Source organism: Chrysochloris asiatica, unplaced genomic scaffold, assembly GCF_000296735.1.
Source record: "Chrysochloris asiatica unplaced genomic scaffold, ChrAsi1.0 scaffold00050, whole genome shotgun sequence".
NCBI lineage: Eukaryota > Metazoa > Chordata > Mammalia > Afrosoricida > Chrysochloridae > Chrysochloris > Chrysochloris asiatica.
Window position 1 is genome coordinate 1,176,835 of NW_006408568.1, and position 24,784 is coordinate 1,201,618.

At 40.0% G+C, this 24,784-nt stretch overlaps 2 pseudogenes; one reads left to right on the plus strand and one right to left on the minus strand.

The window, feature by feature from the left end:
• Window positions 1-4,775: 4,775 nt before the first annotated feature.
• On the minus strand, window positions 4,776-6,110 carry LOC102813416 (annotated as a pseudogene).
• A 2,000-nt stretch (window positions 6,111-8,110) lies between these two features.
• LOC102813805 lies at window positions 8,111-9,456 on the plus strand (annotated as a pseudogene).
• The last annotated feature ends 15,328 nt before the right edge of the window (window positions 9,457-24,784 follow it).

The following is a 24,784-nucleotide window of genomic DNA, read 5'->3' on the forward strand; positions in this document are numbered from 1 at the left end:
TGTGAGATATGGGTCTTCTTTCATTTTTCTGCAAATGGATTTCTAGTTTTGCTAACACAATTTGTTGAAGATTTGCGTTTTAATGTGTTTAGGCCCTTTGTCAAAAAGCAATTGACTATATGTGGATGAATTTACTTGTAGGTTCTCAGTGTTGTTCCATTGAGCATGCATCTTTCGTTGTACCAGTACCAGGCTGTTTTGACCACTGAGGCTGTGCAATACATTTTGAGATGAGAAAGTGAGGGGGCCTTCAGTTTTGTTCTGTTTCTTAAGTAATTCTTAGCCAAGGTCTCTTTCCTTTTCATAGAAAGTTAGTGATTGACTTTTCCATCTCTTTCAAGAGTGATGTTAGACTCTGGATTGGGATTGTATTATATCTATAGATTGCTTTAGGTAGTGTTGACATTTTCACAATGTTAAGTTTTCCTGTCCATGGTATGTTTTTCCACTCTGTAAAGTCTCTTTTGGTTTCTTATAGTAGTGTTTTTTTGTATAGGTCTTTTGATTAGATTTACTCCTAAGTAGTTCATATTTTGGGTGGCTATTGGTAAGGAGCTCTGGTAGTGTCGTGGTTACGAGTTGGGCTGCTAATCTCATGGTCAGCAGTTTGTAAGTACTAGTGTAAATACTGTAAGTCCAGGAGAAAGATGAGCCTTTCTGCACCCATAAAGACTCACAACCTTGGAGTCTTTGAGTCGAAACCGACTCCATGGCACATAACCACCACTATCACCATTGTAAATTGTATTATTTTCTTGATTTCCTTTTCAGAGTTATCTTTGTTAGTGTAGAGAAATGCAACTGATTTTTGTATATTGATCTTTTACCCTGCCACATTGCTGAATCTTTCAATAAGTCTAGTAATTTTCGAGCTGAGTCTTTGGGATTTTCTATGTATTGGAACATGGCATATGCAAATCGAGTTTTACTTCTTCTTTGCCAATCTGGATGCCTTTAATTTCCTTTTCTTGCCTGTATCTCTGGCTAAGACTTCTGACACAATATTGAACAGAAGTGGTATTAAAGGGCATTGTTGTCTGGTTCCTGTTGTCAAAAGGAATGCTTTCAGTTTTTCTTCCTTAAAAGTAATGTTGGCTGTTGTATTTATATATATGCCCTTAATTATGTTGAGGAATTTACCTTTTATTTCTATTTTGTTAAGTGTTTTTATTAGCAATGGATGTTACATTTTGTCGAATTTGTTGGATTATAATTCTTTATTGTTGTTGTTGTTGTTAGTGCTGTCATGTCGGTTCTGACTGATAGTGATCCTGTGTAGGGTTTCCAAGGAGTGGCTGGTGAGCTTGAACTGCTGAGCTTGCAATTATAGTATTGTTTATTTCCACTTGTTCTATTGTGATGTCACCCATATCATTTCTTATTCATGCTATTTTTATCTTCTTTTCTTTTGTTATATTTATCAGTGGTTTGTTGGTTTTATTAATCCTTTCAAAGGACCAACTTCTTGTTGATTCGCTGTTTTTTTTTTTTTAACTTTTTGTTGTGAATTGAGTGATGGTTTACAGGGCAGATCAGCAGTTTTACATTCATCAGGTCATATACTTTGCTTCATTACAATGATTGCAACCCCCTCCGCGTACCAACAGTTAACAGCATTTACCTCTATTCACTTTAACTGTTGTATTCTTCCCTGTGCCTCTTGATCCCTTAATCTTTTCTCTGCTAACCTTGCTCTTATATATTGCCTGCCCTGTCACTCATGTTTGCTGATTGTTTCTATTGTTTTTATGTTTTCTATTTCATTTATTTCTGCTCTAATATTTATTAATTCTCTTCTTCTCGTGGTTGTAGGCTTACACTGCTGTTCTTTTTCAGTTGTTGGAGATGTTGGGTTAAAGTGTTGATTTTGGTTCTTTCTTCTTTATGGATGTATGCATTTATTGCTATAAATTTCTCTCTGAGTACTGCTTTTTCCCTGTCCCAAAGGTTTAGGTATGTTGTGTTTTGTTTCTCTTTTGATTCTTGGAATTTTTTTAATATATAGAAAGATAGAGTTGTTGATTTTTATTTATTTATTATTAAAAAAAAATTTTTTTTTATTCCCAGGAGACATCAAGGCAAGTGGTTGGATTCCCTCAGGGCAAACCCCATTCCAAGACTAAGACTCAAGGGGAATACACGAGTAGACATGTTCTCTGACTGGTGACCACATTGGTCACCAATAAGGGGAAGTGAGGGAAAAACAGCAATGAAGCTGTTTTTCTATGGAACATGATTGTAACCATGTTCAATAGACTCCTGTGGACCCAAGTGGAGACCTGGTTGGCCAGCAGTGTGGCAAGACCTGGGGACTCTTGGGCCCAGAGTCAGTGACATAGCAACAGAGGACTAGAGTGGAGAGTGAAGTGTCCAGCTGATAAGAAGAGAGGGCATCTGCACAAGAACACCCACACTTGCAGATAATACCCACTTGACCTGGCTTCAATGGCTGAATGATCAGAACTCAACTAGAATAAGAAAGAATAGGAAAAAAAGAGTAATCTGATATGATTTGATGAACTTGACCTACATCTATGGATGCAATAGCTCAAAAGAGGGAACAAATCTTTACAGCAAGGATCATTCCCACCCCCTCCATACATAGAGTAGACAGGGCTGGACAACTTGGACATTGGCTACCCAAAATGGGGGCACTACAAAGACAAGAAGTGACTGGCTTACAAGCTTTCAAGAGGGAGACTAGATCCAGAGGGTGCGGAGGAAGGTAGACTCTCCACTGAGTATTATCCAATCTGTCTGGGTGGGGCTGATGAAAGGAGATGTGGATAGGACTCTTGTGGTACAATATTGAATAATTGCTATCAGGACTGACTGTGAGGGTTGGAAATGTAAAGGTAGACGTTTTGTAGCAAAAGTAAGGGAGTGGTTGACTTTGCAGTCCAGGAGCGGTGGTCCTTGGGACCATCAAATGAGAAGAGCAGAGTGTGGGATCCTAACCAGACAAACAGTGACACCAGAGGTGGAGGCAGAGATGATGATGTGGAGAGATGGAGCAGCTGGGGACTCTAGGCCCAGAGAGGGAGAGGGGCTCTGAGCTGACGACCCAGGGGCAGGCTTGTAGGGTATACCCTTTGATTGTTTAATGATGCTTGGAGGGGATTGTAATCATGGCAATGAAATGATATACGATAGGATGAATGTAAAGCTAATCTTCCATGTAAACTATCACATAATTTACAATAAAACATTAAAAAAAACCCACACTTTTTTATTGTGAATTGAGTGAAGGTTTATAGAGCAGATCATCAGTTTACATTCAACAAATCATATACTTTGCTTCATTACCTGGTTGCAGTCCCCTCCATGTACCAACAGTTAACAGCATTTATCTCTAATCTCTGAAACGATTGCATCTCTCCCTGTGTTTCTTGCTACCTTCATCTTTCCTTTGCTTTGTAGTTGACTTCATTATATGTTGATATTTCTGGCTCCCTATTTTCAGTCTTGTAGGTTTGTTTTACTTTACATACTTCTATATCTGGATTGATTTCTGGGTGGTGTTGTCAGGTATGTTAAGTCTCAGGTTGTTGACTGCTGTCATTGGTTCTCAGTCCAAAGAACATCCCTTAGCATTTTTTGTAAAGTTGGTCTGTTATGTTGTTGTTGTTATATGCTGTTGAGTTGGTTCTGACCCACAGCTACCCTGTATAGTGTTTCCAAGGAGCGGCTGGTGAACTTGAACTGCCAACAATGCAGTTGAAATGACCTTGCAGTCCAGTGCATTAACCTACAGTGCCAAATTCCTTTAATTTCTGTTTATCAGGAAATGTCTTAATGTCATCATCATATTTGAGCAACAGCTTTTCTAAGTATATGATTCTTGGTTGGCATTCTTTTTCTTTCAGAGTTTTAATGTCATTCTATTGCCTTCTTAAAGGAGCTCTGGTAGTGTAGTGGTTACAAATCAGGCTGCGAACCTCAAGGTCAGCAGTTCAAAACTACCAGCTGTTCCGCAGGAGAAAGATGAGGCTTTCTGCTCTCGTAAAGATTTACAGCCTTGGAAACTCTATACAGGGTCACTATGAGTCAGAACTGACTCCATGGCACATAACCACCACCACCATTGCCTTGTTGCCTGCATGGTTTCTGCTGAAAAATCAGAGCTTAGTTTGTTGGTTCTTCTTTGTAGGTAAACTTTTGTTTTTCCTGAGCTGTTCTAAGGATTCTTTCCATGTCTTTGATTTTGGAAAGTTTTACTATGATATGTCTTGGTGATTTTCTTTTGGGTCTATCCTATTTGGATGTCATTCTTATATTCTTTTTTGGGGGGGTGTTTCATCTAAACCTTTACTACACTGCAGGTATGGAAATATATGGACACATTTTTTGAGAATTGACGTTCTGCAAAATTCAGCAAACATTTTAATTGATACATGAGAAAAGGAAGTGTTCAAAAGGGTATGCATTTCAAGTTATTGCAGATTATCTCTGAGAGAATTTCTGCAGGTAAAACATGCTTAAATTTAACCAACAGTAGTGTGTTAGTGTATTTAAAATCATGGCAAAAATCTTCTTTCTGGTCATGTTGCCCATGACAAATTACTATGATGTTGTATGTTTAGGGCAAGATGTCAATACAGCATAAATTCCATGGCGTTTGATTTTCTTCTGCAGATTAAAGCTGTTTTTCTTGGGATAAATGCAGCGGCAAAACACATACCAGTTGATCAAAAAAGCATTTCTGCTATAAACTCCAGTAATTTACAGGACACATCAACTGCCTTAAGTAAAAGCTGATTCTCTGTTAAGCCAGTTTACTGACTGCAACCTGGTTGAGCTGCAACCTGGTTGAGAGAGTTCAGCTGGTTGGTCCATTTATCTAGTGCGGTATATTGTTAACCACCCCTCTTCTAATGATCCAGTTTAAGGAGTTGGTTGACTTGATCAATTCGGCCATGAATAATGTTATACAATATGCACTGCACCAGCAAGCTCTCCACGTCAGCTACATCTATGCTTAACTCCTTAGAAATAAAAGGAATATGTATTCTTGTATAAGGCTTAGTTAGTCTTATAGCACTTGTGTTCTGATGTTTTGCAAATGTTCTTTAGTGTGGTCTCTTATGAAAAGATCATCCATTATGTTGCTGTGATTTGTTTTCAGAATCTTTTCAAATTCAGTGATATCATTATTCTGATAGGCGCTTACTAAATCTGTCATTTCTAGAATTTCTGGATCACTTTTATATGGCTTAGTCTCCTGTGATTCATATGGATTTATTCCCAATTTCATTAGCATATTTGCCAAGACAAAATATTTTAAGCAAGTGGTTTGCCTAGGACTCCCTGATTCATCATTATTCTTGAAGCCTTCAAAAATGTCAGTGTGTGCCTTTTCAAATTCACCTTCTTGCAAGTACATTTTACCACCACATTCTTTGATGACTCCCATGATCAGTGGATGGGAGATGGCAGACTTGATGTGAAGTGACTGTTCATACAATGCTTTCAGCTTTTTGTTATTTTTCTGTGCTGTATACATCTGAATTTCCAAAGCATAGATTTCTGATAATTTTGTACCTTTTTACAAGTCATCTTCTCCACCATTAGTCTGGCAAGATTGATGTAAGTGGTATAAAATATTTTGAAACTTTCCATATTCCTCCCATTCTGCATATAATTTTCCAAGCTTTGTGTTTGCCTTAAACCATAGTCTATCATTCTTAGCATCTTTCAAAGCTTCCAGTGTTGTTTCATAGAATTCCTGCAGTAACTCCATCTGTTTAGAAGTGGAGATATAATCAAGAATAGAATTAATGGATTTTTCAGAATAATTTCTTGTGACCACACTCCGATTATAGGTTAAAATTTATTTATATCTGTTCATCATTTCTGGAAAGTTTGTCAACTTAAAGTTAATCTTAATTATTTATTTCGGATCTTTAAATCCCCATTCTCCTTTTTCACCTTCAAGTTCCAAAACCTTTTGGAAACTGCTTAATGCTGCTTTTGGGTCATCTTCTTTTAATGCTTTGGAATTATAGTACTGATTTTCCAAATCCACATTTGGAAAGAGTTACTATCTTCAGAGTATTCCAGTCATAGCCCTCCTCCTCATCACACATGAAATCATCCTTCGTGTCAGGCATCTTGGCCGGGAGGGAGGAGGAAGACTCGTTCTTGTATTCTTCTTGGTTTTCATGATGTTGTTGTTATTAGGTGCCATCGAGTTGGTACTGACTCATAGCGACCCTATGCACAACAGAACAAAACACTACCCAGTCATGGGTTAACTTCACAATTGTTGCCACACTTGAGCCCATTAATGCTGTCACTTTGCCAATCCATCTTGCTGGGGTTCTTCCTCTTTTTCTCTGACCCTCTACCTTACCAAACATGATATCCCTCTCCAGTGACTGGTCCCTCCTGACAATATGTCCAAAGTATGAGAGATGAAGTTTGGCCATCCTGGCCTCCAAGGAGCACTCTGGCTCTACTTCTTCCAACACAGATCTGTTTGTTCTTTGGCAGTCCATGGCACTTTCAATATTCTCCACCAACACCATAACTCAAAAGCATCAATTCGTCTACAGTCTTCCTTATTCACTGTCCAACTTTCACATGCATATGAGGTTATTGAAAATACCATGGCTTGGGTCAGGCACACCTTAGTCCTCAAACTAACATCTTTACTCTTCAACACTTTCAAGAGGTCCTATGCATCAGATTTGCCTAATGCAGTATGTCGTTTGATTTCTTGGCTGCTGCTTCCATGAGTGTTGATGGTTGATCCAAGAAAAATGAAGTTTTTGACAACTTCAATATTTTCTCCATTGATAAGAATGCTGTTTATTGGTCCAGTGGTGAGGATTTTTGTTTTCTTTACATTGAAATGCAATCCATACCGAAGGCTATGGTCTTTGATCTTCATCAGTAAGTAGTTTAAGTCCTCTTTCAGCAAGCTAGGTTGTATCATCTGCATATCGAAAGTTGTTAATGAGTCTTCCTACAATCTTGATGCAACGTTTTTCTTCATATTATCCAGCTTCTCAGATTATTTTCTCAACATACAGGTTGAATAAGTATGGTGAAAAATACAACTCTGTCTCACACCTTTCCTAATTTTAAACCATTCAATGTTCCCATGTTCTGTTCGAACAACTGCCTCTTGGTCCAGGTACAGATTCCTCATGAGAACAATTAAGTGTTCCGGAATACTCATATTCGCAATGAAATTTTCATGGCATAGCTCTTTATATCCTCACAGAATGAGCAGCTGCATTGTTTGGATATGATGGGGGGAAAAAAAATCCTATACAGAACTTTCCTGTTTTTTTTTTTTTTCTTACCAATGCAGTTTTCTGTTTTCTTAAGCCTTCTGCATAAAAAGCCGCTGTGAGTATCCTGTGTCCGTCAAGAAAATCTATCAAGATTACTCCTTTGGAATCCTCTAAAGCAGTTGTCATAGCCTTGAACCTACCTCTTTGCCTTGAATTTAACTGGCCCAGCACATCCCCTTGTTTTGACTGAAACTTGTTATCTGGATTGTATTGGTAAATCCCGGACTTTCTCCAGTTACAATTTGTTCTATAAAATCATCTTCATTAGCTTCGGTTTTCCACAACAAATTGATTTGGAGATTAGCTCTTTGAGCTAGCTGATCGTCACACATTGCTTTTGGCACTTATAGAGTTTAAAGCTTGCTGAGATCAAGATGTTTGCTTAAAATTAAAAATGCCAAACTGTATGACATCCCAATTTTGAAGCAATGGTGATTTTTCAATTTTCTTCTGTTTCTGGACTTCAGCCATAGTTTCTTCATTAATCAAGATTGACAATCTTCACTTTCTTGGGTCATCTTTGAGCTCTCCCTGATCCTCCTTAAAAACACTTGATCCATCTAAAAACTGTTGTCTTATGTGGGGTAGTAACCTGTAAACTTGTTGCAATGCTTCAATGATTTGGGAAGATGTCCACTTAAATTTTGGTAAACATTTGATATTAGCCCTGACCTTAAAACAGTTTTTTCCATGACATATAGTGGGAAAACATGTTAACAAAATTCAAAATAAAAAAAGGACCAGGATTGTTCCCCCCACTCTCCTGGGCCTGCAGGTCTGTGTGGAGCCATGGATGCCAGCCTCTGTTCTGCAGGATGGGGTTTGTTAAAGTTGTCAAGAACAAGGCTTACTGCAAGAGATATCAAATGAAATTTAGAAGACGAGAGGGTAAAACTGATTATTATGCTTGAAAACGCTTGGTAACCCAGGATAAAAATTCAGTACAACATACACCAATACTGGATGATTGTTTGTGTAACCAACAGAGAGATCATTTGCCAGATTGCTTATGACTGTATAGAAGGGGATATGATTGTTTGTGCAGTTTGTGCTCACAAACTGTGCAGTTTGTGCTCACAATAAAATGGTGTGAAAGTTGGCCTGACAAATTATGCTGTGGCATATTGTACTGGCCTGCTGCTGGCCTGCAGCCTTCCCAATAGGTGTGGTATGGACAAGATCTACAAAGGCCAAGTGGAGGTAACTGGAGATGAATACAATCTGGAAAGCATTGATGGTCAACCTGTTGCCTTCACCTGGTGTTTGGGTGCATGTCTTGCCAGAACTACTACTGGCAATAAAGTTTTGGGGGCTCTGAAGGAGCTATGGATGGAGGCTTGTATATCCCTCACAGTGCCACATGATTCCTGGTTGTAATTCAGAAAGCAAGGCATTCAATGCAGAAGTACATCAGAAACACATCATGGGTCAGAACATTGCAGATTATATGCATTACCTAATGGAAGAAGGAGGAAACAGTCGCTGGAGAAGGATGTCATGCTGGGTAAGGTGGAGGGTCAGAGAAAAAGAGGAAGAACCCTAACGAGATGGATTGGCCAGGTGGCATCATTGATGGACTCAAGTGTGGCAGCGGTAGTGAGGTTGGCCCAGGATCGGACATTGTTTCGTTCTGCTGTGCATGGGGTCGCTATGAGTCGGTTCCGACTCGATGGCACCTGACAACAACAATGGAAGAAGGGGAGTCCTTATGTGGTGCTGTGGGTTAATGCGCCAGACTGCAAAGTCATTTGAACTGAAAGGTTGGTGGTTCAAGCTTACCAGCTGCTCCTTGGAAACCCTATACAAGGTCACTATGGGTTGGAATCAACTCAACAGTGGCTAACAACAACAAACAAAATGGAAGAAGATGAAGATATTTACAAGAAACAATTCTCTCAACACATAAAGAACAATGTAACTCCAGACATGATGGAGGAGCTATATAAGAAAGCACATGCTATATGTGTATGAGAAGAAGCCTAAGAAAGATGTTAAAAAGAAGAGGTGGAATTGTCCCAAAATGTCTCTTGCCCAGAAGAAAGATCGGGTAGCTCAGAAGAAGAAGGCAAACTTTCTCAGAGCTCAGGAGCTGAGAACTAAACCAACCACAATTTTCTATGACGTTGTTCCAGAGAAAAACAATAACTCTATCTGACCAAGCAAAATATACAAAGACCAGAATTACTGGTCAGGTAGAGACTGGTGGAACCCTGAGACCCTTGGTCACACTTCAATACTGGTACTGAATTCCTCCTCATAGTTCAATTTTCAATGGATCAATAGATAGATATATAGGGGGAACAACACTAGTGAGGTATGCATACCACAGGATGACCAACCATTAGAGATCAAAAGGGTAGCAGCGTTTATCTAAGGACAAAATTCAGAAGGGTCGGGAAAGAAGGAGGAACTGAAATGGAAACCACAGGGAGGAAGTGAGCTAGGTGGTGTTACATTGAGATTAAATGAAGGTGTGAATTGTGGGTTGTAAAAGTGATGATCTGCTCTATAAATCTTCGCTCCATTCACAATAAACTGTTATAAAAGAGAGAAAGAGAGTTACAGCCTTGGAAACTTTATGGGGCTGCTGGCTGTCTTATAGGCTCACTATGAGTCAGAATCAGTGTGGTATATATGTGTGTGTATGCGTATACATACACACACACACAGGTTGTTTTTGTTATGTGCCATTAAGTCAGTACTGACTCATAGCGAGTCATCCTGTTTAGGGTTTCTAAGGCTGTAAATCTTTGTGGGAGCAGAAAGCCTCACCTTTTCCCCTCAGAATGGCTAGTGGGCTATAACTGTCAACCTGTTCGCAGTCCAGTCCAGTGTTGATTGTACAGAGCCACCCACTCCCTGTATATTTATATAATGATTTTGTGAAGTGGGGAGCTAGTCTCCACACAGTGAGCTCTGGACTCCTGGCATTTCCTACTCCCTCTTTTTCTGAGTGATTCCTCTTGCCCATGCAGATGTGCATCAATGGCACACACAACCAGTTAACAGTCTTTCCTGTAGTGGACGTGAGTCATGCTGGGGCTTGTGTCGATCACCTATGACTTCCCATAACTCTGACTTGAGTCTAAAGCACCAGGAGTTTCTATGCTGCCTTCATTTCCCCCTCTAGCCTGTAACTTCCCTCTGAGAGCCAGCTGGAGCCAACTGCTACTATCTGGCCAAAACCAGATAGTTATCAGGTATGTGGTGAGCTGGTTACATCTGGTGACTTGGAATGCTACAAGTCAAGGATTCTCTGCCCCAGAAAGACAGTTGTTAAGCATTTACTACCACATAACAACCTGTGATATGCAGATAATGCAACCTGCCTTGCTGAAAGTGAAGAGAACTTAAAATATTTACTGATGAAGATCAAAGAGCACAGCCTTCGGTATGGATTACATCTCAATGTCAAGAAAACAAAAATCCTCACCACTGGACCAATAAACAACATTCTTATCAATGGAGAAAGGATTGAAGTTGTCAAGGACTTTATTATTCTTGGATCAACTATCAACACTCACAGAAGCAGCAGTCAAGAAACCAAACAACATGTTGCATTAGGCAAATCTGCTGCACAAGAACTTTTTAAAGTGTTGAAGAGCAAAGATGTCAGCTTGAGGACTAAGGTGCGCCTGACCCAATCCATGGTATTTTCAATAACCTCATATGCATGCAAAAGCTGGACAGTGAATAAAGAAGACCAAAGAAGAATTGATGCTTTTGAGTTATGGTGTTGGAGAAGATTATTGAAAGTACTATGGACTACCAAAAGAACCAACAGATCTGTGTTGGAAGAAGTGCAGCCAAAGGGCTCCTTGGAGGCCAGGATGGCCAAACTTCATCTCTCATACTTCTGATATAATGTTAGGAGGGACCAGTTGCTAGAGAAGGATATCGTGTTTGGTAAGGTGGAGAGTCAGAGAAAAAGAGGAAGACCCCAACGAGATGGATTGGCAAAGTGGCAGCTTTGATGGACTCAAGCGTGTCAACGAGAGGAGTGAGGTTGGCCCAGGATTGGGCAGTGTTTTGTTCTGTTGTGCATAGGGTCACTATGAGTCGATACTGACTCAGATGGCACCTAATAACAACAACAACCGCATTACTACTGTTGACTTTTAGTTAATTGTCTTTAGTCTGTGTTTTTTAATTGTTGGTGTTTATCTCCTGAGAGACATAAGAGTCCCTGGACCATGCAGACAGTTAAGGTGCTCGGCTGGTAACCAAAAGGTTAAAGGTCTGAGTCCAGTTGAGGGTACCTTGAAGAAGTCCTAGTGAGCTACTTCTGAAAATTCAGCCATTGAAAACCCTGTGGATCTAAGCTCTACTCTGACACACATAGGGTCACCGTGAGTCAGAATTGACTCAATGGAAACTGGTTGGTTGGAGTGGCTGAGTCCTTTCCTACATGGGCCCCAGACCCACTCCTTCTGGCTTTGAGATAGAGATATTTTCAGTAAGTCACCCGTCTCACTATGCCACCCATCTTAGGATCCCAGACTAACAAACAGAACTAGAAGGAACAGCTCTGATCCTGTGGATTTTACAGACGTCAGACCCACTGTCCAGAAAGGTGAAGTGACTTGCTCTTTGTGGCAGAGTTGGAAGAGAATCCCTCCTTTGTCCTTTCACTCTGTGAATCCACCCCATCTTTTTTTTTTATTTTAAATGGAAATTTGATTATATAAGTAATGTATTCATGTAAGGAGCTCTGGTAGCATAGTGGTTACAAATTGGGCTGCTAATCTCACGGTCAGCAGTTAGAAACTGCCAGCCGCTCTGTGGGAGAAAGATGAAGTTATCTGCTCCTGTAAAGATTTACAGCCTAGGAAACCCTATGTAGGGTCACTATGAGGTGGAACTGACTCCACAGCACATAACCACCACCAATATATTCGCATAATCTCTTTTTAGAAAACTAAGCCATTACAATCCTTCGATCCCACTACTGTTGTTGTTGTTAAGTGTCATTGAGTTGGTTCCGACTCATAGTGACCTTGTATAAGGTTTCTGAGGAGCAGCTGTTGGATTTGAACTGCTGATTACAAAATTATCTCTCGCAAATGAGAGAGCCCAAGTCTGGCTATTCCCTTTTGTGTTCTTCTTGGGTTCCTGTCTGAAGTCTATCTGTTTCCAGATGATGAAAGGATTGTTACTTGACCTAGTGTCTCAGCCAGTTGGGCAGAATTCTCCAAGGGCCCAGAACACTTAAGGGAGTCCCTCCCAATAGATGATATGCAGTTGATATCCCTCGAGAATTTGCTTTATTTATTTATTTGAATCCAGTAATATGTCTTGGTAATTGTTTTATGTTTTATAGAACTACTCATGTTGTTACATAGAGAATGAAAGTACAGTCTTCTTAACTACTCTCCTATCCTCAAATACTTAGGTTGAATACGCCCTTACAAGTGATGTATAAACATCTTATCCATACAGTATGTGCTTATACAGGAGTTTCTCTCTACAACAAATATTAGGCATTGGAACTTCTGAGTCATAGGGTATGTCCATTTTTCATTTTAATAAATACTGGCAAGTTGCCTTCCAAAGTGTCTCTACCAGTTCACACTCCCACCAGCAGTAGAATGAGAGTACATATTGCCTCACATTCTGCCAGCATTTCGTATTAGCAAACCTCTTGACAGCCTAATCGGGGGTGGGGGTGGGAATGCTGTCTCATTGTTGTTTTGGGTTGTTCTTCTGATTACTGGGTAGGCTGAGCACTTTTCCTTTCTCATTTCCATATTCACTGGCTGTTTGTATTTCCTCTTTTGTGACTAATGTCACCACCAGTGCCTTGAAGCCCACTCTTGGTTCTTCTGCACATCCCCTGTTTTCCTGGCCCAGCCTACAGGGTCTCTGCCAATCCTGTGGATCCCTTCAGAGGTTCACCATCTGTTCTGAGGTCTGGGAAAAACCTCCTTGTGGATTGAGAGGTCTCTCCAGTCCCTGTCTCCCAGACTTCTAGAGATTTCAGGTCTACATGAAGGACATACCTTGTACTTTATCTATAAGATGTCAGCTAGGACTTGGGTGACCCCTAGACTCTTCCTGGTTCAGCACTTGATGCTCCCTAAGAGCACCTGGTGTGTGAGGCTGTAGGATAAAACAGTGGGCTGCAAGATTGGCTTGAACCGCAAGGTCTGTGATTCAAACTCACCAGCCTCTCCTTGGAATCCCTATACAGGGTCGCAATGGGTCAGAATCGACTTGATGTCACTTAACAACAACAGCAAGACTACACTAATCTCCAGTCCATCCTGAGTGCTCTTTGGTGCACATTCACTTTTCTTTTTTTTTTACTGAGGCACAATGCCCATAACATAACATTCACCATTTTAATTATTTTAAATTTTGTATATTTCAATATGTTCATAGAGTTGTGTATTACCACTATTGACTTCTAGAACATTTACACTATCGCCCCCAAACCAACCAACCAACCAACCAACCAATAAAATCCATATCCTTTCGCTGTCACTCCCAGTCTCCCCTTCTGGAAACTATTAATCTACTCTGTCTCCATAGATTTGTGTGTTCTGGAAATTTCATAGAAATGGAGACATAATGAGGCAGGGAGGAAAGGGGGGTCCAGAAAATAAACATTTAAACCTGGGCCCTTTACTAACTAAAATGTTATGACCAAATTCTTGAGAAATGCTGAGGGCTGTGCCCCTCCCTCACCTTTTCTTTGTTTAAGCAATTATGAAAATGTGCAAGACACCTTGGCGAACAGCAGAGCAGCTGGACACCTGAACGAATGAGATTATGTTTTATGGGCTTCGTAAACCTTAGAAGTTAGTGTCTTATAAGAGTGACTAACTGCAGACCAGTCCTTGAAACAAGCAGCAGTGTCTCCAGCCCTGACCACTGCATGTCCTCCCATGAGAACGGCCAAGCACCTCAAACACATCCCACAGTTTGAGCTGTATTTCAGGGACAGAGTGCATGCTTGCCACCCCATAATATGTCCAGCCAGTGCCTCCCAGATGCCTTCATGGCTGACTCCACCTTGGACAGATTCTCCATTCTGAACTCTTACTGTACATGCACTTCCTTTTCTAGCCTTACTACTTCCCCAATCTTGTCCATGAAGAATCATAAACATGAAAACCTTTCTTGCTTTCCCTACATAAGAACCCAATGAAATAAAGACCCAGGGAGATAAGAGTTAGCATTGCCTAAGAGTTCTTCTTGTCTCCTCTGGCCAAATCTTTTCCTCTCAATCTTTACATCTTTTGTTTGTGTAAAACTCTGCCAGTCTAACCTGATTATTCTTGGTCAGTAAAGACAAGGAGCTTTCACTGAAGAGTTGATGGAGTCCCTACACCCTTGTTGTTGTTGTTAAGTGCCGTCGAGTCGGTTCCGACCCATAGCGACCCTGTACAGGGTTTCCGAGGGTGTAAATCCTTACGGGAGTAGAAAGCCTCATTTTTCTCCCGCGGAGCGGCTGGTAGTTTCGAACTGCTGACCTTAAGGTTCGCAGCCCGATTCGTAACCACTATGCTACCAATACAATTACTTAGCATAACGCTTTCGAGGTTCATCAGTGTAACATCAGTATTTTGCTTTTTGGGAGAATAATTTCATTGTATTGAAATACCACATTTTGTTTATCCATTCATCATTAATGAGCATTTGAGTGTTCACTTTTTGACTATTCAGAATAATGCAGCTATGAGCATTTGTGTACAAGTTTTTATATGAACATATGCTTTTACTCTTCTTGTATATATAATTAGGCATAGAATTGCTGGGTCATGTGATAACTCTATATTTTTGAGAAACTGTCAAATAGTGACTGCACCGTTTTACATTCCCACCGGGAATGTAAGAAGATCTCAATATATCTACTTTCTTTCCAACACCTGTTACTTTCTCTCTGTCTCTTTCTCTCTTCTCTAAAATTATAACCATCCTTGAGGGTGTGGAGTATAACACTGTAGTTTTGATTTCATTTCCCTTTGACTAATGACATTGAACATCTTTTTTTGTATTTATTGGTCATTTGTATGTCTTCCTTGGAGAAATGTCTGTTGGAATCCTTTGCTTGTTTTAAACATTAAGTTGTCATTTGATTACTAAATTGTAAGAGTTTTTTTATATATATTGTGGATTTTTTTGTTGTTAAGTACTGTCGAGTCAGTTATGACTCATACCAACCCTGTATAGGATTTCCAAGGAGCGGCTAGTGAATTTGAACCACTGGCCTTATGGTTCAAACCAACCTTATGGTTGAGTGTTTATCCTACAGAACCACATCAGGACTCCATATTGTGGATATTGTTGTTGTTAAGTGCTGAGTCAGTACTGACTCATAGTGACCTTATGCACAACAGAACAAAACACTGCCCGGTCTTGCACCAATCTCACAATCATTGCTGTGTTTGAGCCCACTGCTGCTGCCACTGTGCCAATCCATCTCATTTGGAGTCTTCCTCTTTTTATCCAACCCTCCACATTACCAAACATGGTATCTTTCTCCACGGGACTGGTCACAAAATGATTGTGAATACTGGACTCTTATTATATATGTGATCAGCAAATATTTTTTCCCATTTTGTGGTTGATCTTTTCACTTTCTTGATGGTGCCCCTGAAAGCACAAAAGTTTAAAAATGTGTTTAAATTTAACATCTGTTTTCTTTTTTGATGCTTGTGCTTTTAGCATCATATCTAAGAATCTGTTGCCTAATCCAAGATCATGAAGATGTACACTTATATAAGAAATTTATGGTTTTAACTCTTAACATTTAGACTTTTGATTAATTTTTAATTAATTTTTGTATCTGATTGATGTGAGGTGAGGTAAGGATCTGAGTTAATTCTTTTGTATATTGATGTTCAGTTGCCTGGCACCATTTGCTGAAGAAACTATTCCTTTCCTTTTGAATTGGCTTTGCAACCTTATTAAAATCAATTGACTATAGATGTAGGGGTTTATTGCTGGATTTTTTATTCTATTCAATCTATATGTCTATCCTTATGTTAATACCACACCATTTTTATTATTGGAACTTTATGGTATGTTTTGAAATCAGAAATTGTGAATCTTCCAACTTAGTTCTTCATTTTCAAAATTATTTTGGCTATTATGTGTCCTTTTCATTTTCATATGGATTCTAAGATGGGCTTGTTCATTTGTACAAAAAAGGCAATTAGAATTTTGATAGATATTGCATGGAACTTGTAGGTCAATTTGGAAAGTATGGTCATTGTAACAATGTTGAGTCTTCTAATTCATAAACACAGAATGTCTTAGTTATTTAGGTCTTTAATTTCCTTCAACTATGTTTTGTAGTTTTCAGTGTACAAGTCTTGTACTTTCTTTGTTAAATCTATTCTTAAAGATTTTCGTTGTTGTTGTTGTTAAATACCTTCAAGTCATTTCCAACTCTTAGAGACCCTGTATAGGGTTTCTGAGGAGTGGTTGGTGAGTTTGAACCACCAACCTTGCGGTTCAAATTGACCTTGCAGTCTAGTGCTTATCTTACAGTGCCACACCAGGACTCCTTAAGGATTTTATTATTTTTTTAAAATTTATTTTAAAACATTTTTATCTGATTACTTTCTTGTTATTGTACATGGAATTTTCTCTTCACTTCATTAATGAATCATTCATTGCTAGTGGAGCTCACTGACTTTTGAAGGAGGTGATTGCTTTCTTCATGAAGTTGGAAGGTGATGCGTTAAGATGTGGGTGTGTTGCCATGACACCCTAAGGGCCTTTGCAGGGGCTCTTTTCTGATTTTCTGAATTTACACATGGAGAACTTGATTCTGTGACGTAAAGGAAAATAAATATTTCTGACTCACCTTTCCCACATATACCTTTCCCACACACTCTCCTTCTGACAGCTCCCTCTACTAAGCTAGTGGGAGAGGAAGAGTGGGTTGGTGCAGGGGCCTCCAAATCTCTCATAGCAGTTTCCTCTTACCTTTTCTCTTTCTGTGTTTTTGGAGTGCCTCCTGACAGGGCAGGTATTCCTGAAGGGCAAGGACTGTGGCAGCTTTCTCTCTTTCCCCAACTCTGGCCAGAATCAGTGCTTCTCCAATAGACACCTTGCCCTTTGGGAATGTTGAAGATGATAGGCACAGCCAGGGTCCTGAAGGCTGGTGGAGTCGAAGGAGTCTGGGAAAATGTTTAAGGATCAACCAGATGGCAAATATCTGAAGGAATGGAAGATAATGCAAGGTAAATCTCCATGGGCTGGCCATGCTGCCTGGCCATGTCCCAAGTCTTCTCTGTGTTTGGTCACTTGTGAGTTGGGCCAGTGGATCAAGCTCTACGAGCCTGTTTCCACTGTAACATGGGATTGCTGATGCTTGCCTTATTGGGTGGATGTGAGCCATTAAGTGCGGTGACATTGGTAGGAGCTTGATGCAGAATAGATGCCAGTAAGTATTTCTTGGAGTATGAGTCTGTCATTAGGTTTTCTTTTTCTTGGCTAGAAGTCTGGGGCAATGTGAGAGCTCAGGATTCCTGGAATGGGGTAGAGCTCTCAGAATGGAAGAGAAACGGTGAAGCAGGAAGAGGTCCATGGGAAGGAAGCATATGGGACAAATCTCACATTTACTAAAGTTTTAAATCAGAATGAGAGTGTGGGGACTTACTGGCTGGAGGAGATCCCATCACGTCTTCTTGTCAAAGGAGCCATTGAGTCAGACTGGGAGCTGCACAAAATTGGGGAGAAGGGGTACCAAGAATGGGAAGGCTGAGGCTAGGAGTGGGAGAGACTGGCCAGGGACTGCTGCTGTCTGTGGCTTTGATATTTTGGGAACACAAAAGAAAGGTGTATGTACAGTTACTGGAATTTAAAATGTTAACTTATTGATCAGTTTAAAAACCTTTTATTCTCTATACCTTTTAAGTCCAAATTATAAACTTTATTGTTCTATTATTAATCTAGTAAAAAGTTTAAACATTACTTTTTATTTTTCTTTAATAGCAAGCTTCAAATTTTGTTTAATTCTTCATAACATAGTAAAATAAAGACAGTCATATTTTCTTTTTATTAAAATTTGATTAACTTAAGTTGGACAATATAAATTTCACGATCAATTCCATGTAACAACTATACCCTTATATATTTTAAATTGTACATCTAAATTTAACATGCTTGATTTTTCTATAAATATTTAGATGTATGATTGGATATGTTTATGGACCTAAAAACAAAATACTTAAACAATTTTTGTAAGTCTAATAAGTGTGTCCTGGTGTGGTGCCATGGGATTAAAGCACTGGACTGCAAGGTCAGTTTAAACCACAAGGTCAGCGGTTCAAACTCACCAACCACTCCTTGGAAATCCTAAATGCTATGAGTCGAGACCAACTTGATAGCAATTAATCACAACAGCAACAATAAGTGTGTGAAGTCTTGGTGTGGCACTGTGGGATAATGCACTGGACTGCAAGATTGGTTTGAACCACAAGGTCGGTTGTTCAAATTTACCAGCCATTCCTTGGTTGCTATGAATCGGAACTGAATCAATGACACTTAAAAACAACAACAATAATTGTGTAGATATAGTAACTTTCTAATTTTGTTTAGAGTCAACATCTTTTATACCCTTCAATTTAGAATCTTTAACTGAAAAGCAATCTGACATTTTAATAAGAAAATAAGAATAATCTATCAGCTACTCTACGATGCTACTTTTCTTTTAAGCACTACAAAATTTTTTAAAATACTAAACACACACATCTGTCCCAATGCTGAAAACTTATTTGAAATTTAGCATGAGTTTGACTTACCTTTGATTTCAATCAGATAAAACTTAATCAGAATTGTGAGATATCAAAATGTGAGTTATCCATACAATGGAATATAATTCAGCCTTAAAAAAGAATGACGTTCTGATACATGCGAAAACATGGGTGGACCTTGAAAACATTAAACTAAGTGAAATAAACCAGACACAGAAATCCACATATTGTATCACTCCACTTGTATGAAAGAAAAATCTAGAATAGGCAAACTCATAGACAGAAAGTAGCTTAGAATTTGCAAAGGGAGGAATGTGGAGTTGTTGCTTAATGGGTACAGAGTTTCTATGTGGGGTGATGAAAAAGTTTTGGAAATAGATAGTGGGGATGGTTATTGTGAATGTAATGCCAGTGCAATGTATACTTAAAAATTGTTTAAGTGGCAAATTTTAGGTTCTATGTATTTTTCCATAATAAAATTGAAAAGGATTTGGCCAGAGAAGCAAAACCATTTTGAGTGGTATGGAATAAGGAACTTATTATAGGAATGTGATCTTATGAGTTGTGAGAGATGCACTCTATGTTAGGGAAGCCATAACAATGCAAGCTGGGCCCTAAACCTAATCACTTGTGAGATATAAACAGAGCAGAAGAGACATGGAGACATGCACAGGGGAGAGACACCATCTGAAGACAGACACACATGGGAGATGAATCTACACAGATTGCTGGTAACTAATCCCACTGTTGTTGAGTTGATTTTGGCTCATAGTAACCCTACAGGACAGAGTAGAACTGCTCCATGGAGTTTCCAAGGCTGCAAACCTTTGTGGAAACAGACTGCCTCATCTTTCTACCACAGAGAGGTTGGTGGATTCTAACCATTGACCTTCTGCTTAGTTGTTGTTGTTGTTAGGTGCCATCAAGTCGGTACCAACTCATAATGACCTTATGTACAGCAGAACGAAACACTGCCTGATCCTGGGCCAACCTCATTACTATTACTATTGCCACGCTTGAGTCCACTTGGCCAATCCATCTCGCTGGGGGGTCTTCCTTTTTTCTCTGACCCTCCACCTTACCAAAGGTGATATCCTTCTCTAGCGACTGTCCAAAGTATGAGAGATGTCCAAAGTATGAGAGATGAAGTTTGGCTATCCTGGCCTCCAAGGAACACTCTGGCTGCGCTTCTTCCAAAATGGATCTATTGGTTTTTTTGGCAGCCCATGGCACCTTCAATATTCTCCTCCAACACCATAACTCAAATGCATTAATTCTTCTATGGTCTTCCTTATTCACTGTCCAGCTTTCACATGCATATGAAGTTATTGAAAATACCATGACTTGGGTCAGGCACACCTTAGTCCTCAAGCTGACATCTTTGCTCTTCAACACTTTAAAAATGTCTTGTGCAGCAGATTTGCCTAATGAAATACGTCATTTGATTTCTTGACTGCTGCTTCCATGAGTGTTGATAGTTGATCCAAGAAGAATGAAGTCTTTAACAACTTTTATCTTTTCTCCGTTGATCAGAATGTTGTTTATTGGTTCAGTGGTGAGGATTTTTGTTTTCTTGACATTGAGATGTAATCCATACCTAAGGCTGTGCTCTTTGATCTTCATCAGTAAATGTTTTAAGTCCTCTTCACTTTCAGCAAACAAGGTTAGTAGCCCAATGCTAACCCATGGTGCCATTAGGGTTCCTAGTAGCTACCAGAAACTGAAATAGATGAAGAAGGACTTCCTCTTAGAGCTACACCCTGAATTAGGACTTTTAGCCACCTAAACTTGCCGAAATAAACTTCTGTTCTTTAATGCCACCCACTTGTGGTATTTTCTTCTTATGGCAGTTCTGTGTAACTAAGACATTCCGTGTCCTCCGCAACACTTCTTATCTCTCTTTTTGATTGTATATTGTGGTTTTGATTTGGATGGCAAAATGGTTATTGAAAAGGTATCAGTTTGAACCCCTTAGGTACCGTGGCAGAAAGGCTTAGTGATCTGCTTCTGAAAGGGCACATCTATGAAAACCCTATGGAGCACCGTTCTACTCTGTAACACATGAGGTTCTCATGAGCTGGAATTGACTCAGTGGCAACTGGTAAGTTTATTGATGTTAAGTATATTTTCATGTGTGTATTGGTCATTTAAGGATCTCTGGTAGCGTAGTGGTTATGAATCAGGCTGCTATCCTCAAGGTTGGCATTAGAAACTACCAGCTGTTCCACGGGAGATAGATGAGGCTTTCTGTTTCCATAAAGATTTGCAGCCTCGGAAACCCTGTGCAGTCGGACTGACTCCATGATACTTAACAACAGCAACAATTGGTCATTTACATATTTTCCTTGAAAAAATGTTTGTTAAAACATTTTGCCTGTTTAAAAATTAGGTTATTTAAAAAAAATTTTCCTGAGTCATTTAAATATAATCCCATAAGTCTTTCTACTTACTGTCTGGCACTACAAAATGTCCTAGGTTCACCTTGTATTTCCCAAAATCATTTTTGGAACCAGTCACCTCCAAGGAGCCCTACTTCCTTTTAGTGGTGAGTGATATTTAAACCTTAGATTGAGATTTGATGAATTCAAAGGAGCAGCTTTAAATCCCTTTAAACAATCACTTACGTTTACAAACTAGGTCTACTAAGATCCCTTAAATGTTTTTAACTGCTTTTGTATATTTAATATTTTTGTTTTGTCTAATTCCATACTTTTATGATGAGTTTGGATTATTGGAGTCCAAATTGCACCTTGGCTAATATAGATGGAAATCTGAGATCCCCACTCAAGCTGCAGCTATTCTTATTCTTTCTTCCTGGATGGAGCCTTTCTTTATTCTTCCTCTATGAATGGGTCACAACTGTAGATATTTTAATGACATCTCATGGGCATCTGCATACCTCTACAAGGCTCTTGCTCACAACCCTGAAAGCATGCTATTGACCCTAAGCATTGAATAAGGACCATGTAGGGCTCCAGGAATCACTCTGAGGAGTGGAGAGCAGACTTGTGTGCATGCCCACCACCCTTACTCAGGGTTAGGATATTAGAAATCCAAATTATACATCTAGGACAGAGATTCTTCTCAGGGAGGAGTAAGGGGGTAAAGGGACATTTATAAAGAAACCAGTAAGAATCAGGCTCAAACTTAGTGGTAGAGATCTTTGACCTAAAGGAGCCTGGGGATTCTGGGAGTGGGTTGAAGGGTCTTGTGGGCCAATTGTATAAACAGGAGCTTCAAGCTTTGGTTCGATGCCCAAGGAGTGTCTCTATTCTTCAGAGTCATGGAGGTCCATGTTTGTGGAGGATACTTGCTGGCTTCCTTTCTGGGCTTTGGGTGCCCCCTTGTGGCAGAAGAGGGATTCAGATCTTCAGACCATCCCGCTGGCCTCTCAGAAACCCAATCAGGAATCCCAAGCCTAGAGCCAGGCATTTGACACCCCCACTTACAAAGCTTTTCTGTATCTGCAGAGGAGGCTGGATTTTATCGAATCTCAGGGAACTCCTCTTAGGGAGGATCACTGAGGTGGGCAGAGTGTTCAATCCTAAGGATACTTGTTTGTGGCTGTTAAATTAACTCTTATTCTTTTCAGTTTAATATGTGCATAACTCAAAAGAACGCTCCAAAACATTTTCTGCTCTTAAAGATCCCTGCATTTCCTAGCTTGTTTTAATCTAGACTCTAGATCAGTACTTTTTACTTAGCTTGTTTGGGTTCAAGAGACTCTTGAAAATCTGATGAAAGATGTTGATCTTCTCTTTGGAAAATGCACATGGATACAATATTTTGAATATAATTTTAGGAGGCTTGTGAGTGTCTTGAGCATTCAGGAACCTCTAAGATTTCTTTAAAACCCTACACTAGATCCTGGCTCCTATGAGCTACTCAAAGGCTTGACATCCTCTAGTAGATTTGCTGCCCTCTGAGGAGGCTGACAATGTCCACTTAAGAAAAAGATTCCTGGAGAGGGAGTCAAGACACAGGATAAAGTTTCTTATCATGAGAGAAGCAATTTTTGCCTCAAAAATCCATCTAGAGTTACCTTGTTTGTAGAAACATGTTCCTTTTGTGAAAGTATCTGAGAAAGACAAATGACTGAGATAGGTGATTTATAGAATCTCAACACAGATAAAGTCTTCAAGCTGTCACATTGGAGGGATCTGGATGAGATGAAAAACAAACCCCTCTTTTTTTCTTCTTCTTTAATGTTTTATTGTGAATTATGTGATAATTTACATGGGAGAACATTAGCTTTACATTCATCCTATCATACATTGTTTCATTGCCATGGTTACAATCGCCTCTATGCATCATCAACCAACCAAAGGGTATACCCTGCAAGCCTGCCCCCTGGGTGTCAGCATACAGCCCCTCTCCCTCTCTGGGTCTAGAGTCCCCAGCCGCACCATCCTTCCATGTCATCATCTCTACTTCCATCTCTGGCCTCACTGTTTCTCTGGGTAGGGTCCCGCTCTCCACTCTTCTCCCTTTATGGTCCCAGGGACCTCCGCTCCTTGACTGCAAAGTTAATCACTCCCCTCCTTTTGCTACCAAATGTCTACCTTTACATTTCCAAGTCCTGATAACAATTATTCACTATTGTATCAGAAGAGACCTATCTGCATCTCCTTTCATCAGCCCTGCCCAGACGGACTGGATACTACTCAGTGGAGATTCTACCTTCCTCCGTGCCCTCTGGATCTGGGCTCCCTCTTGAAAGCTTGTAAGCCAGTCACTTCTCACCTTTGTAGTCCCCCCATTTTGGGTAGCCAATGTCCAAGTTGCCCATCCCTGTCTACTCTGTATATGGAGGGTGTGGGAATGATCCTTGCTGTAAAGATTTGTTCCCTCTTTTGAGCTACTGCATCCATAGGTACAGGTACTCTTCTTTCTTCTTCTAGTTGAGCTCTGATCATCCAGTCATTGAAGCCAGGTCAAGTGGGTATTATCTACAAGTGTGGGTGTTCTTATGCATATCACCTTGCTTCTTATCAGCTGGACACTTCACTCTCCACTCTAATCCTCTTTGGCTATGTCACTGACTCTGGGCCCAAGAGTCCCCAAGTCTTGCCACACTGCTGGCCAACCAGGTCGCCACCCGAGTTCACAGGAGTCTATTAAACATTGCAGGGCTCAGCCCACATGGTCACCAATCAGAGCACGTATTCCCACTGAGTCTTAGTCTTGGAAGAGTGTTTGCCCTGAGGGGACCCAACCACTTGTCTTGATGTCTCCTGGGCGAGCAACTTGCTTGTTTCTGTAGTAATCAGTCAGATTGCCTATATCGTTTTATATTTTTCCTATCGGTCTTTCTTTCAAGAAGTATCTTCTGTTCTTCTGGCCGCTCCAGGCTGGTCTGCTTGTCCCTCTCAAGTGGAAATTTCCCACCTCAGAAGATTCTGGATCTGTTCAGGATTCCACCTATGGTCTTATGTAATGCAGAGGTTCTGCAGGAAGCCTCCTTCACTGGGCATGTTGTAGCCCCATTTTAGGTATTCCAATCAGTTATAGACAGAAGTCATACTTACAAGCTTTCTATGGTGATATTTCTGGCTATTCCTTTCTCTCCCCCTCAAGTGTCTATTTTATAATGGTATGCCAGGGAAACCAAGATTCAAAAGACAGCCAAGCATCTTAACATTCTAAGACAAGCCACTCTTGGAAAGGATTTCCTAAAACAATTCCTCTTAAACTCTACTTTTAATTGATCTCAGATAGTCTGAAATGTCTCTGAAAGGTTTCCAGAAGCAAGGTTAAACATTTAGGGGGTCC